Raw genomic sequence first — 27,248 nt, 5'->3', positions numbered from 1 at the left:
GGCGGAATCTACTGGTGTTACAAATGAGTCAGTTTTGAAGGTGGCTTTGGATCACGGTAGGAGTATCGGTGTGATAACGTCGCATGATCGGGTTGTCGTGTGCTAGAAAGTTGGTGATGATTATGTGGTTAAGATTATCGAGCTTGAAAATTAGTAATTACTAGTGCACAGTTATTTACGTATGTAATATTATGTAACTTCCTTTTGTTAGATTTCGGAGTGTGTTTGTTGTTGTAATGTATATCACGAAGCCTGCGAGCTATAAGTTTTTGTTGTGGCATTACATAACGCGTTTAAAAAATGAATCTTTTTAGTTTAACGAGTGTTTATGTGAGATATAACGTTATTACTTCTTATATTCAACCATAAGGCCGGGTGTTGTACTTGCATGGTACCCTGCTCCATCGGCATGGTATTTCAACGCTCCCCGCTGCATCTCCAGCCGCTTCCAGTTTCTTCTTAATGTCGCGTAGTGAGTGTCTACGCTACCAGCCTCCCACCGCTGCAGGCTCTCACGTCGCTCCGATGGCACCTCACCGGTATACTGCATACGTAAACCATCAAATGAGCATGGCTAATTGGATATGAGGTTTTCTTATAGAAAGAATATAGTTCAATACATTTAAAGTAACACAAGATATTAAACTTATTATATCATACATAATATTTATAAACGAAAGTACGAAACCCATTAAAAGCTCTATGGTTGCTTCCCACATTCTCTCAAGCCACCAGATTGTTTTATTTGTAAATTAAGGTTTTTCATTCATTTGACCCGAATTCACGAGTGGGTCTCACCGAACCCACATAATCCTTAAACGTGTTATAGCATCTCATTAAATTGAAAATTAATCTCACCAAATATTTTATATGAAAATCCTATAAAATAGGGATATACTTAAAATTAATATCTGTTTTTTTTTAAATATTATTTATGATTAAGAAGTAATTTTATAGTAAAAAAATAAACGGGTCATGGGTCTCACCAAACCTATATAGTTTTTAAACTGGGTTATAACATCTCTTTTATTTGTGAAACCCTTTCATCATCAAATCCTAAGTATGCTATTAATTTCGTTACAATAAATAAAATTAAAATCCAAATATTATATATAAATATTAGAAACGAATAATATAAAATAACTCCGTAATACGGGCGATAAAATTAGTATACTATAAATTTAAACTAGCACAAGATATATCATACATGTAAAGATATTCAACCTTGAAATCATATATATTAAGCTTAAAATTGATCTTGAATCAAATTCCCTTTGGTAACATGAACCGAAATCATTACCCAATATGCGAAGCCAAACCATCAGCGCAAGTATTGGATTTTGTAATTAGTTTTTAGTACTTTATATTATATGATCACGGTCGTAAAAATTCGGCTAGGCACCAATTAGTCACTATTTGGTCAAATCGGTCAAATTCGAAAAATTTATATATAAAATTGGGAAAATTCCCCAAATAGCCTATTTTGACAAACACTTTCCAAGAACAACCATGGTTTTTAACAAATCCCCAAAATGCCCAAAGAATTATGTCAGGTCAGATGGAAACAAGAACCGATCCGACGGATTAATATAGCCTATCATATGTTCACACGTATTCAAATTTTCCAGCGGATCCGACATTTTTTAAGCTATCCGAGGGATTCGTGTTCTAGGCGACATTAATATACAGTCGGATTCGACGGTTCGGTTCATGCTTCCGTCGGATCCGGCTGTTTAATTTGTTCGTAGAAACATAGATTTTCAATTCGGGGTTTTTTTATTTGAGTTTTACAGTGAATTGAAAACTATGGTTTGTGTTCATCGTAGAAAAGTATGCGATTTACACAATGGATTTGCTTGATTTTGTGGAGAAATAAGAAAGACGGAGATGGAGGTTGGTTATGGAGGTTTAGGATTTGAGAGGTAGAAGATGAAGAATTCCGTTGGATTCGACGGTTCTTTAACGAATTCCGTCGGATCCATTAATACATTGATACATTGCGCGATTTTAAAGGTCCACGAATTTCGTTGGACAGTGTTGAAATTCCGTCGGATCCAACGGAATTCTTTGGCCGTTTTGGAGATTTTTTGAAAACCATGGTTATTTCTAGTCAAAATAGGCTATTTGGTAAATTTTCACTATAAATTTTGGTATGCATATGTATATTTAAAAACTTACATACGATTATTCCCCTTCCGACAAAACTAAGCGTCTTGCCGCTGGGTAAAGACAAATAGGAGATCTGCACTTCCCTTTACTCCATAGGGCCGAAGCCTTATTAAGTTAAGATTCGAGGCAGGGCTTCGATCCGTATCTGGCAACTCCTCGAACTGCTGGGTGATAGGCTGTGCTTTTCGAGCGCTCGTCACTGCGGGGGTCGGAGCCAATATGATGCCGTCGGGTGGGGAAATAATCCCTTCCAATTCAGGTTCCTCATATGGGTTTCATACTTATCGGAATTGCTTCGATAACCGATACGGGATCACGGATCCAATTTGAGTACCTCCAACTCAAATCCAATTAATCCTTATTAATCTCGATTAATCGTTGATCACCACCCCATTACTCGACTAGCGCTAGCTATTTCTACAACTATTCACCAAAAATATTCAAAGAGATCTTAGGTAACAAAATCATAAAACATTGGAACAAAATTCACCAAAAGGTTATATTACTACCGATTATTATAACTAAAGGCTAAATCTGCAATGCATGCAGCATGCATGTATCATAAAATTCCAATTCCAAATCGTAACACTGATGAACATATGAAATTATAATTTACAACCAAACCCTATTCAACTTCAACCAATCTACGCGCTACTAAACTTAATCACCGCTTTCGTTCCTTCATTCACTGCATGCTTCGCCAACTCACCAGGCAACACAAGCTTCACAGCCGACTGAATCTCCCTTGACGTGATAGTCTGCTTGTTATTGTACCTAGCAAGCCTAGACGCCTCCTGAGTGAGCTTCTCAAAGATATCGTTAACAAACGAGTTCATAATCCCCATGGCTTTGCTTGAAATGGCTAAATCCGGATGCACTTCCTTCAACACCTTGAATATGTAGCTCTTGTACGTCTCCACGGGTTTTTTGGATATTTTTTTCTTCTTGCCCGTGGCTGCGGATGCGTCCTTAGGGAGTGTTTTTACGGCCGCTGGGTTGTTTTCTGCCTTTGGTGCCATTGAAATTGTTATGTGAAGGATGTTTATGTTTGATGGAGAGAATAAAGAAAAAATTTTAGTAATAGGAAAAATTAAATGATTGAAATGGTTTTTAAGAGGGAGAATATTTTTAGGTTTCTAAGTGTTCCGTCATTTCAAACGGCGGAACCCAGAATGGCTGCAGAATGTGACAGAAGTTGTCTGTCTCTGGTGAGCTGGTGGTTTTTCGGGTGTTCCGCCATTTCAAATGACGGAAGTGGCATTTTTTCATGTGTTCCGCCATTTCAAATGGCGGAACCCCACTTTTATCATTTTATAGACTACCCCTATACATTTGTTCTACTTCCGTCATTTGAAATGATGGAAGTGAATAGTAATATTCCCAACATAACTTGACAAGACTTTTCTCTCTCCTTTTGACCATGCTATTCACTTTCGCCATTTCAAATGACGGAAATGAACAGTACTGACATGTGACATACACTGACAAGACTTGTCTCTACTTTTTAACCTACTATTTACTTTCGTCATTTCATACGGCAAGAGTGGGTTGTTATTTTATTTTTTTAGACTATTATTTTTCTTAAAGTTTTTTATTTGAAAATAAAGTTTAAATTTTAATACTTTTATTTTTCTTTTAGTTTTTTTATGATAACTATAAAACCAAAGTTTTTTTAAAATATTTTTTTAGTTTTTATTTTATAAGTAATTAAAAAATATAATTTAATATTTTATAATAAATACCATAAATAATTTAAAAAGTGTAATTTAAATATTTCATAGGTAATTTATTTTTTCAATTTCTTTATTAATTTGTTTACTTTATATAATAAATATGTAATAAATATTTTATAATAAATATCATTGCTATGGTCAAAAAGTAAAGACAAGTCTTGTCAGTGTATGTCACATGTTAGTACTGTTCACTTTCGCCATTTGAAATGACAGAAGTGAATAGTATGATCAAAAGGAGAGAGAAAAGTCTTGTCAAGTTATGTCAGGAATATTACTATTCACTTCCGCCATTTCAAATAGCGGAAGTGGAACAAATGTATAGGGGTAGGCTATAAAATGATAAAAGTAGGGTTCCGCCATTTGAAATGACGGAACACATGAAAAAATGTCACTTCCACCATTCAACTCCCGAAAAACCTCCAACTCACCAGAAAACTTCTGACACATTTTGCAGCCATTCTGGGTTCCGCCATTTAAAATGACGGAACACCTAGAAATCCAAAAATATTTTCTATCTCCTAGAAACCATTTCAACCATTTAATTTTTCCTATTACTAAAATATTTTCATAATAAAGGTGGTGGTGTGGGTTGTTATGTATTTGTATATATAGGGTAATTAAGTGTGTTGTTATTGGTTGATATTAGTTAACATGAATTATGAGTTTAAGCCGTGGATTATGTGAGATTAATGTTATTGGATGGTAAAGATTGAAATGTGTGAAAGCACGGAAATTCAAGTGGAAAATGACGAGTTGATCAAGTAATGTAATTATATAATTACATCGTAATATAATTACATTATGTTGTGTATATAACTACACTAATTAAATCTCACAGTTAACACGGTAATTTAATTTGTATTTGATATAAGATAAAGGATAGAATACTTTATCGTACAATAGGTACGCAATATTCTGGAACGTCCATCTTCAATAACCATGCTAATCCTAAAATCACAATTACGTGAGCCGGCCTCCGGCAACCTCTTCTCCCGTCGATTCCGTCCACCTTCACCATCGTCGTTCAACGATTGCGTCCACCATCTTCTTCCGACACAACCATCAATCGTTGCTCACATGTCAGTTGATAAAATTGCCTAATTAAAATTGAAAATTTTGAACTAATTGATCAATTAAACTTTGAAATTGGTCCAATTAATCATCAATTTGAAGTTTCAATTAATCAATTTTGAGTTTTGCAGAAACCCAGTTGTAAACGCTCCATATTTTGTTCATATGATCGAATCAATGATTAAATTAACGGTCGATTGACGATTGTTTGATGATTATGAGATTATATGAAGTGATTTCAATGTTCAATTTCATGTTTACAGGTGTTTAATTTTTTTTGTTAGTTTTAGAAGTTCTGAACACCCAGAACTTCTTAGAACTTCTAAACTTTTTTAAACAACCTGAACTTCTTAGAACGTATTAGAATGTTTAAAGATGTTCATTTTTTTGAACACCCAGATCTTTTTTGAATGTATTAGAACGTTTAAAGATGTTCTTTTTTGGTCAGAACATTTAAAGGTATTCAGTTTTATTTCAGAACGTTTAAACATAATATTTTGAACCCTAATCAGAGCTCGATTGAGTGCGTTATTTATGCAATTCTATAATTGATTGATGAATCTAACTACTTCTACACATTAATTCGATTGATTAAATCATCATTTTGGTGTTTATTTTGGTCAGAACGTTTAAACTTTGAGCAGAACGTTTAAACATGAACCCTAATCAGAGCTCAGTTAAGTGTGTTAATCTGTATTTTCATAATCCATTGATAATTCTAAAGTCTCTTACACATCAATTCGATTGATTAAATCATCAATTTTTGATTAATTTGAAGATTTTTAATGTTCATTGATGTTCTATTTCAATTTTGGGTTTTGACTTTTGATATTTCAGACTGTAAGTTGTGATTAGAGTTTAGAAATTGGACGAGATAGATTAAGGAGTTCTGAATTTGGATCGGAATCGATCTTAAATCGATGAGTTTGATCGCGAACTACTGTTTGGGTTATTTACCAAACTGCCACCGCGTGAAATTGAAATTGATGATCAGGAGTGTCGCATACGTAATGTACGATAAGTCATTATTGTACAATAACTCACCCCTTTGATATAAACCATATATATATATATATATATATATATATATAGGGAAAATTCTCAAAATGATCCAAAACAAGAGAGAGAAAAAAATGATCCTAAATGGGTCCAAGTTCCCAAACTAACCCATCAAATATGTACTGAGGAGACGCTTTGGTAAAATAAACGACGGGATTTTAAAACCAATCAAAAGGTGACATGTGTAAAAGATCTGACACACTAGACGGGATTTTTAAAAATCTCGTCTGTTCCGACCATATTTTTTAATTAAATCACTTTTTAAAAAACAGACTGTCCAGACGGTTTTTTTATGTTTGTTGTCTGGTCGGTTCATATTTTATTATTTCTAACTTTATCTTCTTCATCTTCATCAAAAAAGCTTCAATCTTTACCAAAAACCCACCATGGAAACACCCCAAAGAACTCACCTTTCACCCATTATTTGATGAAAATGAAATATTGGATCAAGATCAAGAAACTGATGAAACAGACAACATAGAACAAGAAGTCCAAGGCTTAGCAGAGATATCTGAGTCAAAGGAGAGTGATCAAGGGTTGCCGGAATGTTTATTATTAATGATGTATGAGCCAAAAATGGAAGTATCAAAGGAAACATGGGTATCAAGTAAAGACTTCATCAGGCGCCAGTCAAGTAAAAAGAAGCCGCCGGTGCCACCGCCAGTCAAATCAGCCGACGGTCAATCAAAGGTCAATGCATCCACCACTAGGGCTAATGTTACTAGTGTATCTAAATTTGATACACATGTGGCGGCTCCGGCGCCGGTTCAGCCGGGCCGGTCGTCTTGTTCGTTACCGGCACCATCGTTAATGGCGGAGATGCTAGAGCAGAAGCCGGTGAAAGGTGAGTTCTTTAAGGTGTTTTCATGGTGGGTTTTTGGTAAAGATTGAAGCTTTTTTTTTGATGAAGATGAAGAAAATGAACTTAGAAATAATAAAATATGAACCGATCAGACAGCAAACATAAAAAAACCGTCTTGATAGACTGTTTTATAAAAAGTGAATTAAGTTAAAAATATGGTCGGAACAGACGAGATTTTTAAAAATCTCGTATGGTGTGTCAGATCCTTTAGACATGTCACCTTTTGATTGGTTTTAAAATCCCGTCGTTTATTTTACCAAAGCGTCTCCTCAGTACATATTTGATGGGTTAGTTTGGGAACTTGGACCCATTTAGGATCATTTTTTTTCTCTCTCTTGTTTTGAGTTATTTTGGGAATTTTCCCTATATGTATATATATATCTAACTATCTATATAATTGCCTACTATAAAATCCTATGTGTCGTTCTCAGGTTGTTCCCCTCATTCTCAAGAGCCACCAGATTGTTTGATTTATAAATGAAGGTTTCTCATGCATTTGACCCGAATTCGTGGGTATGGGTCTCACCAAACCCGGATAGTCTTTAATGAGTTATAACATCCCATTTATTTGTAAAACTATTCATAATCAAACAATAATTTTCACGGGTCATGGGTCTAACCAAACCCGGATAACCCTTAAACGGGTTGTAACATCTCATTTATTTGTAAAATAACCCCTTAATCATCAAAGAATAATTTTCACGGGTTATGGGTGTTACCAAACTCTAATAACCCTCAAATGGGTTATAAGATCTCATTTATTAATAAATACTTTCATCATCAAACCCTAATTTAATTTATCTGCTTTACATGTTCTCCGTTGATTGTCTATCATCACCATCGTCGGTTAACTTCTGATATTACCCACCATTGTTAACCACATCAACGCCCCTTTTTTCATTAGACAAATATTTGTGTTCATGTTTGTACATTTAAAAAAATCAACATACTCGTGTTCGTTTACGTTTGTTCGTTAAAAATCTAAAAAGCCTAAACATCTCAACTAATAAAACCCAAAGGTTAAAAAATATAATAACAAACTAATACATATGTATTAAATTAATAAAGAACTACGTTAAAAAATAAAATAAATCATCATACAATGGCAAAACGATTATAAACAAAACTTTAAATAAACTCTCGTAGCACGGGAGGATCAAACTAGTGTGTGTGTGTGTGTGTGTGTGTGTATAATATATAAAAGAAAACCTAAAAATCCTACGTGTCGCAATGTGGTCGCTCCCCTTTTTTTGGAGTCACCAGATTTGCTTGATTTTTAAATGGAGGCTTCTCATGCATTTGACCCGGATTCACGGGTATGGGTCTAATCAAATCCAGATATTTCTTAAACGGGTTATAACATCTCATTAAATTAAAAACTAATCTCACCAAATTATTGATGTGAGAATCCTATAAAGTAAGGATATACTAAAAATTAATATATGATTTATTTAAAAAAAGATATATTTTATTTATAATTAAAAAACCAATTTTATAGTAAAAAAATAAACGGGTCTTGAGTCCCATCAAACTCATATAGTTTTTAAACCGAGTTCTAAAATCTCATTTATTTGTTAAACAATTTAATATCAAACCATAAGTATATTATTAACTTTCATAAAATAAAAAAATAAAAATTCAAAAAATAGATAAATATTAAAAACAAATAATATAAAACGAACCCCGTAATACGGGGGATAAAAACTAGTATATATATATATATATATGTGGTTGTGTTATAGTAAAAAGAGAGCTTTTAGAAAGAGTAAGAATAAATATAGACAATTGAATCTATGTGATTGAGATAATAGTTTCATATATATGATCTAGAATTTAGGCTACATATTTTCTATGTAGGCTCACATAGGTTCTTAACTTCTATTATATGCTCTTTATCATTCTTAAAACCCTTCTTTTATATAGTCTAACGTTTAACTCGACTTGCTTTAGATACCGATTATATTTAGGTACGATTACTATTATAATTGTTATTTTTCATTATTATTATTATTATGTGCATTTAATGTAGTTACTTAAATATGCATTAAATTAAGTTTATTAATTATTAATCAGTGGACGACGTAATAAAAAATAAAATAAAATGCTAAATCGTATAAAATAGTGTGAATAAGTATAAAAGTTATACAGAGATAATTAATTTATCAAAAAGAAAATATATTTTCATGATTTCATTCAACTGCAATTATGATGTATTTCAACTTTAATAAGTAAAGGACTTTTATGATAATAATATAAAGTATGTTGGTTTCTTAAGTGCAATATATTGTTAAGAAAAGTTTATCAGAAAAAATTTTAAGTGTGTTGTTTTATATATGCAAAAATTGTTGAGGAAGTTTAACGAGGAAAACCTGAAAGCATGTCGGCTTTTCTTATGGTATTGGCTCTAACTATTTAGGTCGTACGTTACAAACATTGTTGTCAAATATCGTTAGTCTGGCATATGATTCTAGTATCTGGTGCTTTTGTTCCTGGGGAGTTGCTAACGTTTAAATAGAACACAAGCAAACATAAAAATAAAATTAAGACTTAAAATATATAGATATATGTTTATTTCATTTATTAATGATCATATAAAAACAAGGATACATATCTCATCACAACCAAGTATGTTTTAAATACCAACCATCTGGAAAAGGTTTATTATCTCTAGAAAAATAAAAACCATCATTCTTCGCTAACCAGTAGCAATCTCTAGTTCCATCTCTACAGTCAGCTGCTATACCATTGACAAAAACAAGAAACTTGATCGTTTTAATCAACTCCATATTAGGCGTCATCGAGCTAAATTTACACATGAAGTATGTGTCGTCTAACCAGGTTTCACGAAATGACCATTTAAAATATTGATTAGGCACCAAGGTTTTGGTTCCTAAATCATCATCATTAGACCAACAATGAGCCATCAACTTACCAACATCACCATCGGTTATATGTACTGTGTACCGCTCGAAGGGGTTTTTGGTAGAGTCTTTACCAACCATGGAGAATACATCATCACCCGATGTTATAACCAATGAGTTGAGGATAAAAACAATCATAAGAGAACAATGTTTTATTGTAAAGCCCATGACAAATAAAATGTTAAGTGACTATGACAATCTTGATATTTATAGACAAGAGTATGCTAGATTAATTGAATATTATTTCAAATCTAATTGTAATTAGATTTTGTATTCTGTTTCTAAATTTTAAATTACACTAAAACGTACTACATTTTCTATATCCTTTTTGTGACATTCGTCAATTTCGGGTCTCGAATCGTATTCGTCTTGTAAACTTTATTGATGTAAATCAACCCGTTTTGTAAACCGAAACCTTTGATATAATAAAAATGATGGATTTTATAATATTGGTTTACACTTGTTGGGTCTTGAAAACATTCATTTCGGTCTTTAAAACGCTTAAAAATCACTTAAAACGAACTATGGGGACCAAAACTGCCATTTTTGAAAAATCAGGAAATAACCCCTTCGCGGGGCGCGACGGGGGTGGTTGCGGGGCGCGAAGGGAGCCCAGACCTGCACGTTTTGTTTGTTGTTTTGTGTTTGTTTTTAACCCATTTGCATGCAATTTCTTGTGTTTAACACCCATATTTGACCCAACTCTTTCCCCTATATATACACACTCTTTCCCCCTCATTTACACCTGCTACATCTTCATTTTCTCTCCCAAATACAAAGATCTTAAGGTTGTTTTCTTAGTGTTCTTGAGTGTTTGACTTTCAAAAGTCAAACTGAGTTTTATCTTTAATTCTAACTTGTTCATCTAACATTACTAACTCTTGAATATGGTGGTACAACATATATATAATACACACCCCTTGTTTCCTTTATTTGTTACTTCACCGACTCCGGTTGGTTAAGTTTCGAATGTCATAAGGCAAGGCTTTATGGAGGACTTCGTGTTCTTGAATATATACATACACACATAACTTATTATACATATCATTTATGCCTAAATTCTGCTCATTTTAGTTTGTTAGTCGCATTTACAAGTCTTGGGTATGTGGAATCCGTCTATGAACTCATTGTGAGATGGAAACCGAACCAAACCGAACTTTTGTTAAAAAGACTTGTTGTTGACCTTTTTAGTTGTAGAACTTAAATATTTTCATTTGTACATTTTTATAAAAGATCTATGATATATGGGTATGTAGAATCCATCTATGAACTTGTTGTGAGATGGAAACAGAACCAATCCGACTTTTACTCGCTTAAGACACACAAGTGTGTTTTTTAGCTATCAAGACCTGTATATTTCTTTAAAGATAGTTTATAAACTGATTTTAATTATTATCTTAAGTACTTGGAATTGTTGGATCCAACTTGATCTCATAACATAGTTTGGACCGACAAAACCGAACACCCGCTTAACGTGTGTTGTTAGTTCTAAACAATAGATCTACATACTTGGTTAAGTGTTATTATATTTTAATGAGTTATCTCATGACAATTAATATTTTGGAAAGTTGACTTTGGGTTTGACCATTTGTCAATACCCGAACCGACAACCCGAACACTCGTTAAAAACCCGTTTTAGTATCTTTGTCCCAAAGGAACTTGCATTTTAGCATTTTTCCCACCTTATTACTTAACATTGGTCAAGTAAATATTAAGGTTAGATACTTTAACCCGGTTTTGAGAAAACTCACATTTTTAAAAGGTTATGATTATAAATTCTTAAATAGTTACATGTTAAACTTTGAACTTTAAATTGTTTACTTTTTGCAACAATTATTTTATTTAAAGATCTTCAAGGCAACCCTTCTAAATCCAAGACTTCTTTTATTTTAGGCTTCATACGTTAACTCGTCGTTCCGGCAAATCTACAAATAATCAATCTTTCAAGTTTATTACTTGAATGTGAGTAACTTCATACCCCGTTTTTTATCTTTTGTTTTGGGGTGACATTTCATACTTATTCAAATCAAATGCTTTATACTTGAGTCTTAAACCACAAACATTGTTGTATACTTTACTTGAATAATTGTTCCATTTGGTTTTTTATGCTATATGTCTATGTGTTTATCGCTTTCGGTTGGTGGAATCTATAAATCCTAGACTACTCGGCATCCCCTTGTAGCAAGGTGCCGTTAACTGTAAGGCCCCGTTACCGTAGCCCTACTTTCGCGTTGGATTTACTCATAAACGCAGTTCTAAATATCAGAGTTAATTAAAACATTCGCGGAACATTAAAAACATTCAAACCATTACATTCCATAACCATAATTCTTGTCTTATCGAGCATTCATAGTCATTTAAAAACAAAACATAGTCTTTTAAAATAAAACATCATAGCAAAATCTTCAGATGCCAGCTTCGTCCAACTCTGCCATGTGCCCTCCTCAAGCTACCTGCCTCATTCTACTCACCTGCGTGCATACTAAAAGTTAGTTACGCTGAGTGAGTTCTAGTTAATCACATACTCATACAATACCTTCTTACATTTCATACTTAACCTCTTAACTTTCTTTCATACACACATAAGTGCATATACTTTCTTTCATACTTTCTTTACATACATAATCATACGTTTTAAAGAGCCTTTCGCCCTATAACCTCACAGATATTATAAGGGTCTGGTCCCTGATATCACAGATAATACAAGGGTCTGGTCCCTAACATCACAGATATTATAAGGGTCTGGTCCCTAACATCACAGATATTATAAGGGTCTGGTCCCTAACATCACAGATATTATTAGGGTCTGGTCCCTAACATCACATATATTATTAGGGTCTGGTCCCTCTTCGTTAACATACAACCATGCCTTTCCTTCGTTTGTTAACTTTATCGCATTCATACATATAAGCAAATACATTATACTTACCTTATACGTAACACTACAACCTGACAGTATGTGCAATATCCGAAGATCGTTCATGTACTAACAAGCAATCATTTATACATTTCACATCTTCATATAAGGCATACACTTATCACTTAGGATAAGTGTATTAACAAACATATCGAGTATGCACACAGCCCCGAAAACATAACACAGAAGTGGGGCTAGAAACTCACCTGAATCCTGTTACGCTCTCCGTTAATCGTTATTCCCTTCTTGAGCTGTGCACGGCTAACTGTATAATATTTACATGTATCAATTAACTACTACTACTCATGTTGTATTTCTATCTTTATATAACCCACAACGAACGGGGGTCCGGGGGCAGCGCCCCTGGCAGCGGGGTCTAGGGGCGGCAGCCCCTAGCAGGGTCCAAGGGGCAGAGCCCCTGGCTGGGGTCGAGCTGTCTTAACACATTTTTCATTAGGTTTTTAATTTATTTTCTCATTTGCTAACTCCAGCGAACTTATCATTAAGCGAACTTAACAATAAGCGAACTTAACATTAAGCGAACTTATCGTTAGCGAACTTAAGCATAGGCGAAATTAGTGTTCGGCGAAGTTAACCCTAGGCGAACATATGCCAGGCGAAGTTGAGCATTAGCAAACTTAGCCTTAGGCGAAGTTATCATGGGCGAACTTATCACCAGGCGAAGTTACAGTTTGGCGAACTTGTACCTCAGCGAACTTAACATCAAGTGAAGTTAATCAGTTAGGCGAACTTGCTTGCAGGCGAAGTTCGCTTGTAGGCGAAATTGTGCAGCAGCAGCCGCTGTTCGTCCTTAATCCCCAAAATCATCATCGTTTTACCGAGAAATCCATGGGTATGGTATTTGACTAACCCGCGATCATTCCTATGGTCGTTTTTGGATAAGGTTTGACCCGAAAACACGTAAAGTTTGGACCTTTAAGTTCAAAAACGTTCAATACTAGTGTTAATGGTTCATTAATCGAGCCGTATCCATTTTCGGGTTCATTACACTCGTATTTATCATCAAGTTTACAACTTTATGTTTCGTTTATACCCGATCTACTCGCGTTCTAAGTTTCAATGCTAAACGCTAATAAAACGTAAACTTTAAAGGGTCAAGAACATACCTTTAGTGCTCGTTTGGATCTCGTTTAACTTGTTTATGCACTCTAGATCTCGTGTAATAAAGATCTAATACCAACTAACGTTCGTTTGGCCTCAAGCCCCTCTCGTCTCTCTCGGCCGTGTATACGGTGGCGTGAGGTGTGTGTGTTTTGGAGTGTGTAGATATTTAGATGGAATGAAATGAGGTTTAGGGTTTTATGGTGGTTTAGGAGGATATTTATATTCCCCAAGTCCCATGGACCTAAAGCCCATTACCCTTTAATCCATCTTATTTAATCCCAATCCATGATCTTTTCTTTATTTAGCAAAGATTAATTATTAACACTCGATAACTAAACACAACTTTCTTTATTTAATACTAGAATCATTTTAGGATGTTACATTAACGTAATGCAATTAACGATATTCTATTAAATCCTAGACTACTTGGCAACCCCTTGTAGCTAGGTGGCGCTAACGTAATTCTATTAGCGATTATCAATTTATCCAAGTTGTTGCTTTTATTTATGGTTTTGTATACTAGTTGTGTGGCTCTTCATACTATATATCTATTGTTTAAACTTATTAATTGCTCACCAACCTTTGTGTTGACAAACTTTATTTTATGAAATGTTACAGGTTTGCATCTAGGTTGATTATGGAGTTCGGTGAAGAAAACGTCACAAATACTGTTAAGATATTAACAAAAATAAACAATATTTGATTTGCTATATTTTGTGATATTTTGTTGCATTTGACTTATGAATATTTGGTTATGTGACATTTTTGAGGTTGTGAAATGAAATGAGTTTGTTAAATATTGTCGCTTTAAATAGTGTCATGCGTTTATGAGCAATCGTTGCACCCTGGCATGTTCCGCCGCCTTTAATCGGGGTGTGACACTTTTCATTAAATAATATTTCGTTTATTTACCTTTATCATTTACTTTTTATTTTTCCTCTGCTCATATTCACTTTCAAAAAAATATTTTTTTTAAAAATACAGAAGTGAAAAGTTAACTTTTCAAATATACAGAAAAATAACTACGTTTTCTCTCTCTTATACTCAAAACAACTTAAATCACTTCATGTTATAAAAACTAACGCTACTCACTAAATTAGATTAACAAGAGGTGAATGCTCTAACAAGTTATTCTCGTGCTTTGTGGTGGTTTAGTGTTAAATTATTATCTATAACAATTGATAAGTTTGTGCCGCTAAGCATTGATTGGGCCATTTGGCGACACCATACATGTCAATTGAGTTTTTTGTTGTTTCAATTTCTTTTTTAATTTTTATTTTATTGGTTTGTCTTTGTTTTAGTTCTAGTATCGTAACGAAATAACGGAAGCCGACTAACCGTCAATTTTGTGGTTTTTTGCTTAACTAACTCCCGGTACCGTAACAAACGTGATGGAAACCGGCTGATTCCACCTAGACTCATCGCCTCAACATCCGGGACCGACAACTGTCATCTCGAGTTTTACCAATGCTCGAGTTTATCGGCGGACACATCCCCATTTGTGCACCTCAATTTTTATATTATTTGTTTTTTCTCTAGTACCGTAACGAAATTTAATGAATACCAATATTGTTTATTTAGTTCTAGAATCCTAATGAACGTGAAGGAAACTGACAGAATTCACATAGACACACCGCATTTTGTTTTAAATCCGGTAATGTAACACACATAACGAAAACCAACTAAATGCCAATGTTTTTTTTTTGTTTTAGCTCCGGTACCATAACGAACGTTACGGAAACCAGTTGAATCTGCTACACTCACCGACTCGACGCCCGAGACCAACAACGCTTGGGTCTTCCCAACATCCGGGTTTTACCGGCCGACGCCAGCCATTAGTCCACCTCAAATTTTTAATTTTGTTTGTATTATTTTTTGGTTTTTATTTACGATATCATAACGCACGACACCGAAACCGATCGAATTCACGTCGACTTATCGCCTCAACGCCTGGGACCAAAAACACTTGGGTTTTACTAACCAGCCCGTTGCAACGCATCGAGTAAAGCCCTAGTTGAAAAACAATGGTGTTCGGATGGATACGTTTGGTTCTGTAAAAAATATTTTATTTGAAACTAGCGGTTTAAACGTTGCGCGTCACTTCGGGAAGATCGGTTAAACCCGGTGGTGATAAAAACCAAGCATCGAGTCGGTAAGTCGACGCGAATTCGGTCGGTTTTGGTTAAGTGCGTTATTGTACCGGTACTAAAACCAAAATTTTTGACTTTTATTTGGTCGGTAAACGCAGGAAGTGGTAAAACCCAAACGTTGAGTGGAACAATGAGATGGTAACTCGACAAGAATTCGATCGGTTTCGATTACGTTCGTTAAAGTATAAGAGCTAAAAGTAAAAAGAGAAAAAAGGGGGAAAATTGAGTGGAACAATGGGTTTTGGTTACTTTCGTTATGGTGACGGAGCTAAGAAACGAATATATATATATATATAATACTATATATATATATATAATACTTAGATGGACCAATGGTGTTGTGTGGGTTGATAAACTCGGCCGTTAGTAAAACTGGAGCGTTGTTAGTCGTTGAGGCTATGAATTTACGCGAATTTGATCGATTTTCGTATATTCATTCCGAAACAAAAAAAAATGAGAAAAAAAGAATTACTAATATGGTACCGCCAAGTTGCCCAATCAAGACTTGGCGCACCAAATTCTCAATTGTTATAGATAATTTCAGAAGTTTTTTTACAACGAGAAGTGCGAGAAATGAAGGTGTAACTCCAATAATCTTTAATTTCACTCCCTTTCTAACCAACACAACATTCAAACCTACCTACACCAATACAAACCTACCGAGCCATATTCAAACCTACATACCTACACACATACAAACATACATACACATATACAAAAATATGTACCTACACACGTACATACGCACCTACACAATAAGAAGATAGTGAAATTATGGATTAATGGAGTTACACCATCACTTCTCGCACTTCTCGCTGTAATATCACTTCTCGCAAGATCCATCCCCTACATATATAGGTATATGTATATATATATTATATTAGAAAGATTGCACACGACCAATCCAATTAATCCTTAGTAATTCCAATTAATTATTGATCACTACCTAGCTACCAGACTAGTGCCTAGTGAGTTTTACAACAGAACAAACAGTATTCACGGAAAATAGTTCAAAGAGATTTTAGGTAACAACTGAACCCACATTAGTGCAACACCGTAACACAGCGGGTATAGAAACAGATCCAACCTACCCCGACGCAAAACACCATGGGACTTTTTATGATATTTCCAACGTGATTTCCCGCATTGAAATAAGTTTCTTTCCTAAAGGGAGTCGTCGATATTTTACTTATACATTTAGGCCCTTGTCGGCCCACCTTTTGTTTCATAGGCCCAAAAGAATCCAATTTTCTTTTGTAGTCGAATGATATAAAACATAAAATATCGAGCCCTACTCCACCCAAATTCACAAACCCTAATTTTGTTGTTATCGTCTTCGGTGCCCACTACCGTCGTCTGTCGCCGCCAACCCCAGATCGTAATGTTTGGTTTCCGATGTAAGATGAGAACAAGGGATGTCATCTCATGGTAAATCACAATTTAATTATTGTTGTGTAACTCATATTTCCTTCCATCTTGTTTTCAGTTGTGATATATAGCAAGCTTTCCACTTTGTTATGAATAGATCATAATTACTTATCTTTGTTTTCATTACGAAGGAACCGAAGAGCGCACATTTCAGAAATGTATAACATGTTAATTGCTCATAGTATTTTAACAAGCAGCTCATGCCCTCTAATACGCCTGGAAATTCAAGTGGAAAATGACGAGTTGACCAATGTTTGTTTGTAAGCTTCTATGTATTCATTTTCATCTAAAAAACATATGGGTCTTTTCTTTTAAAGCATTTCCAGTAGCTTATCTATATTAATATCTAAAATTATATTAAAAATTATTATATATTTTATCTTTAATCAAATACTAGTATACTACATTTTTATACCTTTATAATTACGTTTTTCTTTCCCCGTCACTCAAAACAGTTTTCAACAAATATTAAAGATTCATATAGAGTATGAAAAGTGTTTCTTTAAATTATTCATAAATAGTAACACATTCTCTCTTCTCTACTCACAAACACACTCTAATATATAGAGTCAATGCTCACAAAATTTAGAGAAGTGAGAATGTTCGTAATGCATTCACAATGGTTTTTCATATAATTATGTGAGTAAGATCTCTATTTTTTAGGGTGTTGTTGGAATAGTTGTGACTATAGGAGAGAAAATGTTATTGTTCATTATTAACTTTGAAGAAACATTGTTCATTCAACATCATGAATGAAGAAGAGAGAAAATGTAATTATAAATGTAAAAAACATTGAAAAATACTAAAACCATATTATCTTTAGCAATCTCTTGTCAAAACTTAACCTTTTTGTTGAAGAAGAACGAGTAGACAATTTTGATTGACGCTAACATTGTATCTATATGCTCGACACTCATTTGAACTCATAATGCAAACAATAGACAATTTTGATAGACGCTAACATTGTATCTATATGTTTGACATTCTCTTGAACTCATGCAAACCTAACTTTTCTTTTTTTTTTTTTCTTTCCTTCTTTCTTTCTTTCTAACTTTTTTTTCGTATCAAAATGGCCTTCTTAATTATTTTTCTTAAATGTTTTTAACTAATAATAATAATAATAATAATAAAACATGGTTGGTAAACATAAAGACAAGTGAACTGTCATTTTATATGATCTGGTATTTAACATGATGTTTACACACAAAAATATATTAAAAGATGATTGATTTTTTAAAATGATCTTTACCGGTGACTGAAAATTAAAATAAATAATAAAATAATAATAATTGAAGACTTTACGCTATTTAAATTTGATGACAGTATCGGTAGTGGATAAAAGCATTGTATTTCGCTACTCACTATTCTTTATCTTTGCAATTGCAGTTGGAATTTTTTAACAAGATCTTAAACCTTTAAAATCATGTGTTCAGGACTAAATGTAAAGGGTCTAAGCTTATTAAGTAATTTTCACCTAAGTTAAAATGGTTATACACTTAGAAACAGGATCAAATACATTTTATTCTTAACATGAAAACAGTGAGAACCAATTTGTTGTTATGATTAGGTTTATTTTTATAGGTGTTTGTTGCTATTTTATGTTCGTATTTGCTAATTTTCGATTATGAGACGTTATAAGTATTTGCTTATTTATATTTTGTTGTTATTATTAGATGTTTTTTTTTATGTTGTAAGTATTTGCTGGTATATGCTGTTATTATTTTGTTATTGATTTTGATTCTTTTGTTGTAATTTTTAGGTTCTTTTATTTGTTATTATAAGTCATTGTTTATATAGATTGGTATTGTAGTTGGTATTGTTTCTTACGTTCGCATTTTTAAATAAATTAGCATTATTTCCTACGTATGCATGTTAAGATCAAAATGTACATGAACCTTCCCCTATGCACTTATAATACTAGTTATATTGATAATTAGTGTTTATATTAAATTTACATTTTATAATTTATAAAATTCTAATTTGGTTTTTCTTAAGCGTCAATTTCTGAATTTTATAACGGCCGGTTTCAAAATTTAAAGGGGACGATTGCAAAGTTTTATTGGTGCACTCTAAATTATTATCTTATAATTACATATATAAGCCTGTAAACGAATCGAACCAACATGAATTAAGGCATGTCCGTATTCTTTACTTTTGCTTTTAACAAACAGAACACTTAATCGAACAAATATTTGTGTTCATGTTCTTAGTTAAAAACTAAACATGTTCTTCTTTGTTTATTTAAAATTTAAACGAATAGTTCACGAACATAATTAAACAAAGATAAACGAACATGAAGGAACATATATGTACATACATTAACGAACACAAACATACATAAACGAACCTAAATGAACGTATTTAAATAAACACAAACAAACAGATATAAAACATATTAGGGTGATATAATTTCTAAATGCAAATAACATGTAATAATTTTCTACTAATATATAAACAAACATGAATGAACCTAAATGAACGTTATAAACGAACGTCACGAGCATAAATGAACGAGTGAAATGGGTGTTCATATTCGTTCGTTTAATTAAATGAACACAACATAAATGAACTTCCCGCCGAACGGTTCATTAACAAGCAAAATAAGTAACTCATCTATAAAGCTTATAATATTGCATTTATAGTGTTTATGTCACATTTTCATCATTTTATTTAAAGTTAAGTCTCACCACTAATCGGGTTATACGGTTTAACCCGAAACCCGACTTTTTCCAAAAATAAACCCGAACTCGACCTTATTAACAATTCGGGTTATTCGGGTCAACCCGATTAATAATTTTTGACCCTATTTAACCTGACCCGAATTAGCTTATTCGGGTTCGGGTCGGGTTAATCGGGTCCGGGTATTTAGAGCACCCATACCCACTATCCACTACCACCGTCCACCACCCACCCACCGTTCGCCCACAACCACTGTCTACCCCACCACACACCCACTGTCCACCACCGTCCATCACAACCACCCGCCGCCGCCTTCTACCACCACCGCCACCATCCACCGTCTGCCACCATCACCCACCAATACCAATATCACAATTCAACACCACTATCACCTAATACCACAGTTCGTACGCCACAACATTTTATTTTAGCAATTTACAAACGTGAAAAAACAAAAAAAAATCTTCTTCTTGCAGACTGCGAAGGTTTGGTCCACCTTTTCTTCTACAGATGTCTGCAGATGTGGTCTGAAAACCACTGACATTTTACATCTGAAAAAATAAAAAGCACCTAAAATAAATGAAAAGAAAAACTAAAATACAAGTAGACGACTTTATTAAATTATATATGAATGTTTGAATATATTATTTGGAATTTTTAAAAGAGAAAAAAATATATGATGTTATACTAGCAAGTGAAATACAAATATAAAGATTGCATTCTAATGTTAACAACTCATGTTTAAAAAATTAATAAATTTGAAGTAATTAACACTATGGAACAGAATATTGCAATTTGATGTAATATGATTCACTTATTATAAACCTTGTACATTGTAATTATGCATGTGTTGTCATAGCTTATAATCTAAGCAAACATTAACATTAGAATCCAATGTGATTACTCTTATTTTTAAGTTATATAGTTTGAAATTATGTACTTATAATAGTTCAAATTTAGGTTAATTAATTTCATTTAATATTAATTAAGCATAACTATATTATATCAATACTAAGTCAGTCATAACCAAAAAGTTACATAAATTGAATAAAAATTATATACTTTACCGACCCTTTTGTTTTGGTTTCAGTAGCGTATCACGCTTAACCATAACCAACCATATCCGCGTCATCACACCGCCGCAATACCCGGGACCATCAACACTTAGGTTTTACCAATGCCCTGGTTTTACTGACTCATCGGCAAAACGCCCCCGACCGATAATGCTCAAGTTTTACCAACATCCGGGTTTTATTGGTCAAATAAACGTCATTTTAGATATTTTATTTTCATATAAGTTAACCTTTCTTAAGACCAAATTTAAATTTGTGCTGGCTTACTGCCGCAATGCCCGAGACCGACAACTCTTGAACTTTACGAACGCCTGAGTTTTACTGTCCTACTGCCGCAACGCTCGGGTTTTACTTACGGAATAAAAGTCGTTTTAAATTTGTTTTTGTATGTTAAATTTTTTAATGTTATTTTGATGACAATATTTGTTAGGTTTTAATGCTTGGGTTTTATCATCGTTGCTTATACAGTATCGTAATGAAGGTAGCCAATAACAACCGAAATCGCGTTGACTCGCCCCGCAAGACCTGGGTTTTATTGAACAAATTCTCCGCGCATCGTGCAAGAAAATTGGTGTCGTTACCGTTACGACCTTTTCAATATGTTAGTTTCCAGCGTTGACAGATAAATATTTTTAATTTAGTGTCGGTATCTTAATGAACTTAACACATGCCAACTAAACCCACATTAGTGCAACACCGCAACACGCCGGGTATAGAAACAAATCCGACCTACCTCGACGCAACACGCCATGGGACATTTTTTTTATTTCCAATGTGATTTCCCGAATTGAAATAAGTTTCTTCCCTAAAGGGGGTCTGTGATATTTTACTTATGCATTTAGGCCCTTGTCGGCCCACCTTTTGTTTCTTAGGCCCAAAAAAAATCCAATTTTCGTTAGTAGTCGAATGATATAAATTAACATAAATATCGAGCCCTACTGCACCCAAATTCACAAACCCTAAATTTGTTGTTATCGTCTTCGGTGCCCACTACCGTCGTCTGTCGCCGCCAACCCCAGGTCATAATGTTTGTTTTCCGATGTAAGATGAGAACAAGGGATGTCATCTCATGGTAAATCACTATTTAATTCTTGTTGTGTAACTCATATTTCCTTCCATCTTGTTTTCAACTATGATATATAGCAAACTTTCCACTTTGTTATGAATAGATCATAATTACTTATCTTTGTTTTCATTATGAAGGAATCGAAGAGCACACATTTCAATCATTCATAACATGTTAATTGCTCATAGTATTGTACCAAGCATCTTATGCCCTTCAATACACCTGGTAATTTTAAACTTTAGAGTTAACAAAATGCAATTGAATTATTTGGACTTCTGATACCTTTGTGAGTAGGGTTGTTCAAAACCGAATATCCGAAATTTCAGATATCCTAACCGGATATCCGAAACTTTCGGATAGTGAAAATCACTATCCGAATTCGAAACTTCGGATATCCGAATCTCGTAAATCCGATTATTCGAAAAGAAGTAAAAAAAACTTTTTTTAATAATAAAAACCATACATCATTTTAAGAATTCAAGTTTCCAAAACCAATAAATCAAACATACAATAACCAAATAACAAGTTTCTAAATCCAACAAACCAAACATACAACAACCAAACATATAAAATAAAATTAAAAAATATTAAAATTAAAATATCGGATAATTCGGATATCCGAAAAATCTGAAACTGCTATCCGAATCCGAATTTTCGGATCTTTCGGATACGGATAGTCGGATAATTCGGATACGGATTCGGATTCGGATTCGGATAATTTTGAACACCCCTATTTGTGAGTGGTGAAGAGTGAAGTATAAGTCCTAGCCTTATACTTTATTCTCCATAATTTCATTTATTTATAATATGAAGTTGTTAAAATCATCATCTGGAGTTGTGAAATATTAATTGTACATGACCATCGGTATGTCGTTGCACGTCTTAACTTAAACCATACAACTATTCTCAGTTATCTTAATATTATAATGTTTTTGAACGACAAAGAGTCTAATGTGTAGATTTAATTTTCCGGGGTTATATCAAATATCGACTTCTCGACAGCCAAGAGACCGTACCCCTCTAAGCATTAGAACCGGATGAAATCCGTAAACCCTCGCCCAATGTTGGATTCGGACCCGGGATTAAAGCCATGATCTGTCCCTTCATTTAGAAATCCTTCGAATAGGCTCTAATGAGAATTCAATTGAACTTGCGTCTCAACTTAGGGAGGACGAACTTTGTCAATATTTTTATTAAATGTTTATTTTAATAAAATATATTTTTAATATAATAATAAATTAACTATCTATTTACAAGCACTTCAAATAAATATAAATGTAAAAAACTTAACAAAAATATTTATTATAAATATAAAAAAATAACTATATTTAAATATATTTCATCTTATTACATCAAAACATAATAAAACTTGAAAGTTTAGTTCAAAAACATTAAATTAAATAAAAAAATATTTCAATTAGACAATACTATATTATTAAATTCTTTTTAGTGTCATGTTTTAAAAGATTGAACTCCTAACAAACTCTTTTTTTTTCTATTTTTATTTTTTCTTACATTTTTCAAGTTGTACCTAGGTTTTTTTTTTTTGTATATTGGGCTAGCTTCTTGCTTCTAGCAAGAAGTTTTCCTTTTTATTTTTATTATATTTGGCCTTTTCTAAAATAAACAAACTCGAGCATAGCATTCAATATAGGATAAACAAATGGTACCGAAACCACCATCAAGTTCTTGGGAAAATCAATATCGGGCTCGGTACCATATTTACCGAACTTTTGTCTACGGTATAGGTGTCGAACCAAGCATACTAGTACCAATTTTTCAAGCCTTGTTGCATGTTAAACATAGTAAACATGTTGGAAAGCAAGCGGTGATGATGACACAAGAAATGTGAATTAACACTTATCCCTTTTGCTCTATTTATGGCTTTTAGTTGGTCACATTACAGTTGTATATCATTTATCTTTGCTATAAATTCAGCTATATAGATTCATACTACGGCATGCAAAATTAAACAATCCTTTTAACTTATTGTGATTTCTGAAAGAATCGTACAGGTTTTCGAAATGGAGGGGCGTAATTTTGTGCTTGTTCTTGCGATTTGTGTGTTTGTTTCCGAAGCTGTTGTTGTTGAACTTGGTACTTTTGTATCCGCAAATGTTGTGTTTCAGGTCCATAACAAGTTCCATGTGGAAAATACATCATTGAGTGCTTACATTGATCACGATTCTTATCATCGACGAATTCTGTCTGGCACTGATTTTCATATCGGCGGCGGCAGCAATCCTTCATACGTTGGGTAAGCGCTCTCTCTCTCTCTCTCTCTCATAATATTAAATGTGTAATTTAGAATAGCGTTAGATCTTGCAAAAAGAAAAAAAAATTAATAAACATCTATTTATTAATGGCAATTGAAATGTTTCTTTAAAATCTGGATTTTCAAATGCTAAATATTATCTGGTTTCATTGTAATTTTATGATCATTTTGTGTTCTTAACTACCAAAATTTACAAGCAATTATTACATACATGAAAATGCACCACCTAATGTCATATCTACATGTTATTGTATATGTTTATCTATGTATTTGCTTTTACAATATTTTTTTAAAAATATTTTGGCTTTATTATTATTTTTAAACTAGACTCTACTACACAAAAATTCGCATCGGGAGTCCCCCAAAGGAGTATCACGTCCAAATCGATACCAGGAGCGATATCTTGTGGGTGAATTGTGCAGGATGTGTGGAGTGTCCAAGAACAAGTGATCTTGGAGTAAGTTTATTTAAATTCTTACCTTATAATATCATTCACAGTTTATATATACTAAATTACTATTTTGGTTTCCCGTTTTAATTAAGGTCCCACTCTCGTTATACGATCCTCAAGAGTCGTCAAGTTCACGAACCGTGGCTTGTGAGGAAGATTTTTGCACCATAGAACTCGATCCATCAAATAACCGGTGTATTTTGGGGACGCGGTGTCCATATATTGTGAAGTATAGTGACGGGAGTTCAACAACCGGTTATTTTGTTAACGACATTGTGCAACTTAACAAGATATCCGGGAATCTCAAGACCACGAATATGACAGGGAATATTATGTTCGGGTGAGTTAATTCCTACATTAATTTTGTAGAGGAATACAAAATATTTAAACTATTTTTTTTAACAAAATCCTTATAACTTCGAAAAAGAATAAATTAAGGTAATTTTTACAAAATATGTTGGTAACTTTGACCATGTTTGAGCTTTTTTTATAAAAAATAACCTTACATATTAATCTATAAAAATGTGTAGGCTTTTGAACTTTATTTACAAATGTTATTCTTTAATTTCAAGTTAAAATTTCACAATTTGTGATCCAAAATAGGTGTGGAGCGAGACAATCGGGGATCTTAGGTAAAACCGGACAAGCCCTTGATGTGGTTTTAGGTTTCGGACAATCTAATTCTTCGATGATATTGCAACTCGCGTCATCTAAGAAGGTGAAAAAGATGTTTTCCCATTGCTTGACTCGTTCTAAAGGTGGGATCTTTGCCATTGGGGAAGTGGTTCACCCAAAAGTAAATACAACACCGTTATTGCCTAATATGTAAGTTTTTCTTTTAATCTATTTTTCATTATCATTATTTGTTACAACAAATCTTGATTACATGTTGTATCTACATTGTAGGGCACATTTCAGTATTGAATTGAAAGCAATTCAAGTGGATAAAGACTTTGTAACGCTTCCAGCGTATATGTTAAACAACCCAGCGAAACGAGAAGCCATAATTGATAGCGGTACAACTTTAGCTTATTTTCCTCAACAGATTTATAGCCATTGTCACATTTTACTTTGCCAATGCTATGAAGTTAAGAGTTCATCCAAGTCAGTATATTTTCGGAACTCGGGTATATATATGCTCCGGCTTTTAGTAGACCTTTCTTTATTTATTTATTGTACTCACTTACATTACATTGTGTTTTCAGCATAATTTATTGTGCATTGTTTTTTGAGTAATGGCCTGCAACCAAGGGGAGCGAATACGATCTTGTTGGGAGGTTAGGCAAAACAATACATGAAATTATGAAAAATCTTTTAAATGCTTAGCCAATAGTTTTAAATTTTGTGGGGTTTTCATGTTGTATTTGCATGTAGATGTAATGACAAATAAGTTGGTGACATAGAAGATTAAAGCATTGGATGGACGGATTATGATTGTAAGTGTATACTCTTATTAGGGTAAAACACGTTTCAGGTTGAAATGGATCATTTTTTAATACGGGTTAACATGTCAAACCAGGCGAGAATGGCTTGTCTGGTGTCACAAAAATATTATTGCATTCATAATATGGATCTTTTTTGTTTTTATTTTCAGGCTTTTCGAGCATTAAAGTGAAAGACGAAGAGAGTGGCAAGGTTTATAAGGTCGGATCTCATAATATCACATGGTCGAGTCCGAGAGGGAGTTCTAGTCGTGCTAATGTGTCGGGTTTTGTATTGTTGGTGTTCATTATAGCTAGAAAGATAATAATATATTAGTACCAAGAGTTGAACTTGTTAACAAAAAATGTTGTTTAACAGCGGTTTTTGGGTAGGTTAAAAGCGGTTTAGAACCGCTGTTGATATGCTCGTTGTTTATGCTTACAAAGACTCCATAAACAGCGGGTTTGTTAAACAGCGGTTTAAAGTTTTGTTAAACAGCGGTCATAATATACAACGGTTTTCAAAAACAGCGGTTATATATACAGCGGGTTTTGGGTTCATAAACAGCGGTTATTTATACAGCGGTCATAATTATATACAGCCGTTTTGTATATTATATTTACAGCTATCCATCCCATATGCAGCATAATTTATCCATCAACAAAATCATTAATATGCAGCTAATTTCATACTAGATTATCAAGCAACATTAAAAATAACACTTACATCCCAAATTATCTAGTTTCATAAAGGATACCAAAATACATAATCCAAGATTATCAATTGAGAATCATTGTGCCCTTACAAACATTCTATCAAAAAGTTTTGGAATTAATCTCATAATCAT

At 33.4% G+C, this 27,248-nt stretch overlaps 1 pseudogene across 1 annotated transcript; it reads left to right on the top strand.

Moving 5' to 3' along the window:
* Positions 1 to 24,035: 24,035 nt before the first annotated feature.
* On the top strand, positions 24,036 to 26,751 carry LOC143629929 (aspartic proteinase 36-like; annotated as a pseudogene). Its single transcript, XR_013153050.1, has 8 exons — positions 24,036 to 24,510; positions 24,856 to 24,985; positions 25,072 to 25,319; positions 25,583 to 25,804; positions 25,886 to 26,106; positions 26,185 to 26,256; positions 26,354 to 26,415; positions 26,574 to 26,751. The product of XR_013153050.1 is annotated as an aspartic proteinase 36-like (transcript).
* The last annotated feature ends 497 nt before the right edge of the window (positions 26,752 to 27,248 follow it).

The sequence above is a fragment of the Bidens hawaiensis genome, unplaced genomic scaffold (genome assembly GCF_021521415.1).
Source record: "Bidens hawaiensis isolate Kalapana, Puna unplaced genomic scaffold, B.hawaiensis_p1.1 tig00000459_1, whole genome shotgun sequence".
In the NCBI taxonomy this organism is placed as follows: Eukaryota; Viridiplantae; Streptophyta; class Magnoliopsida; order Asterales; family Asteraceae; genus Bidens; species Bidens hawaiensis.
The sequence above is the reverse complement of the archived record's forward strand: the minus strand, read 5'-3'. Positions and strand labels throughout refer to the sequence as shown.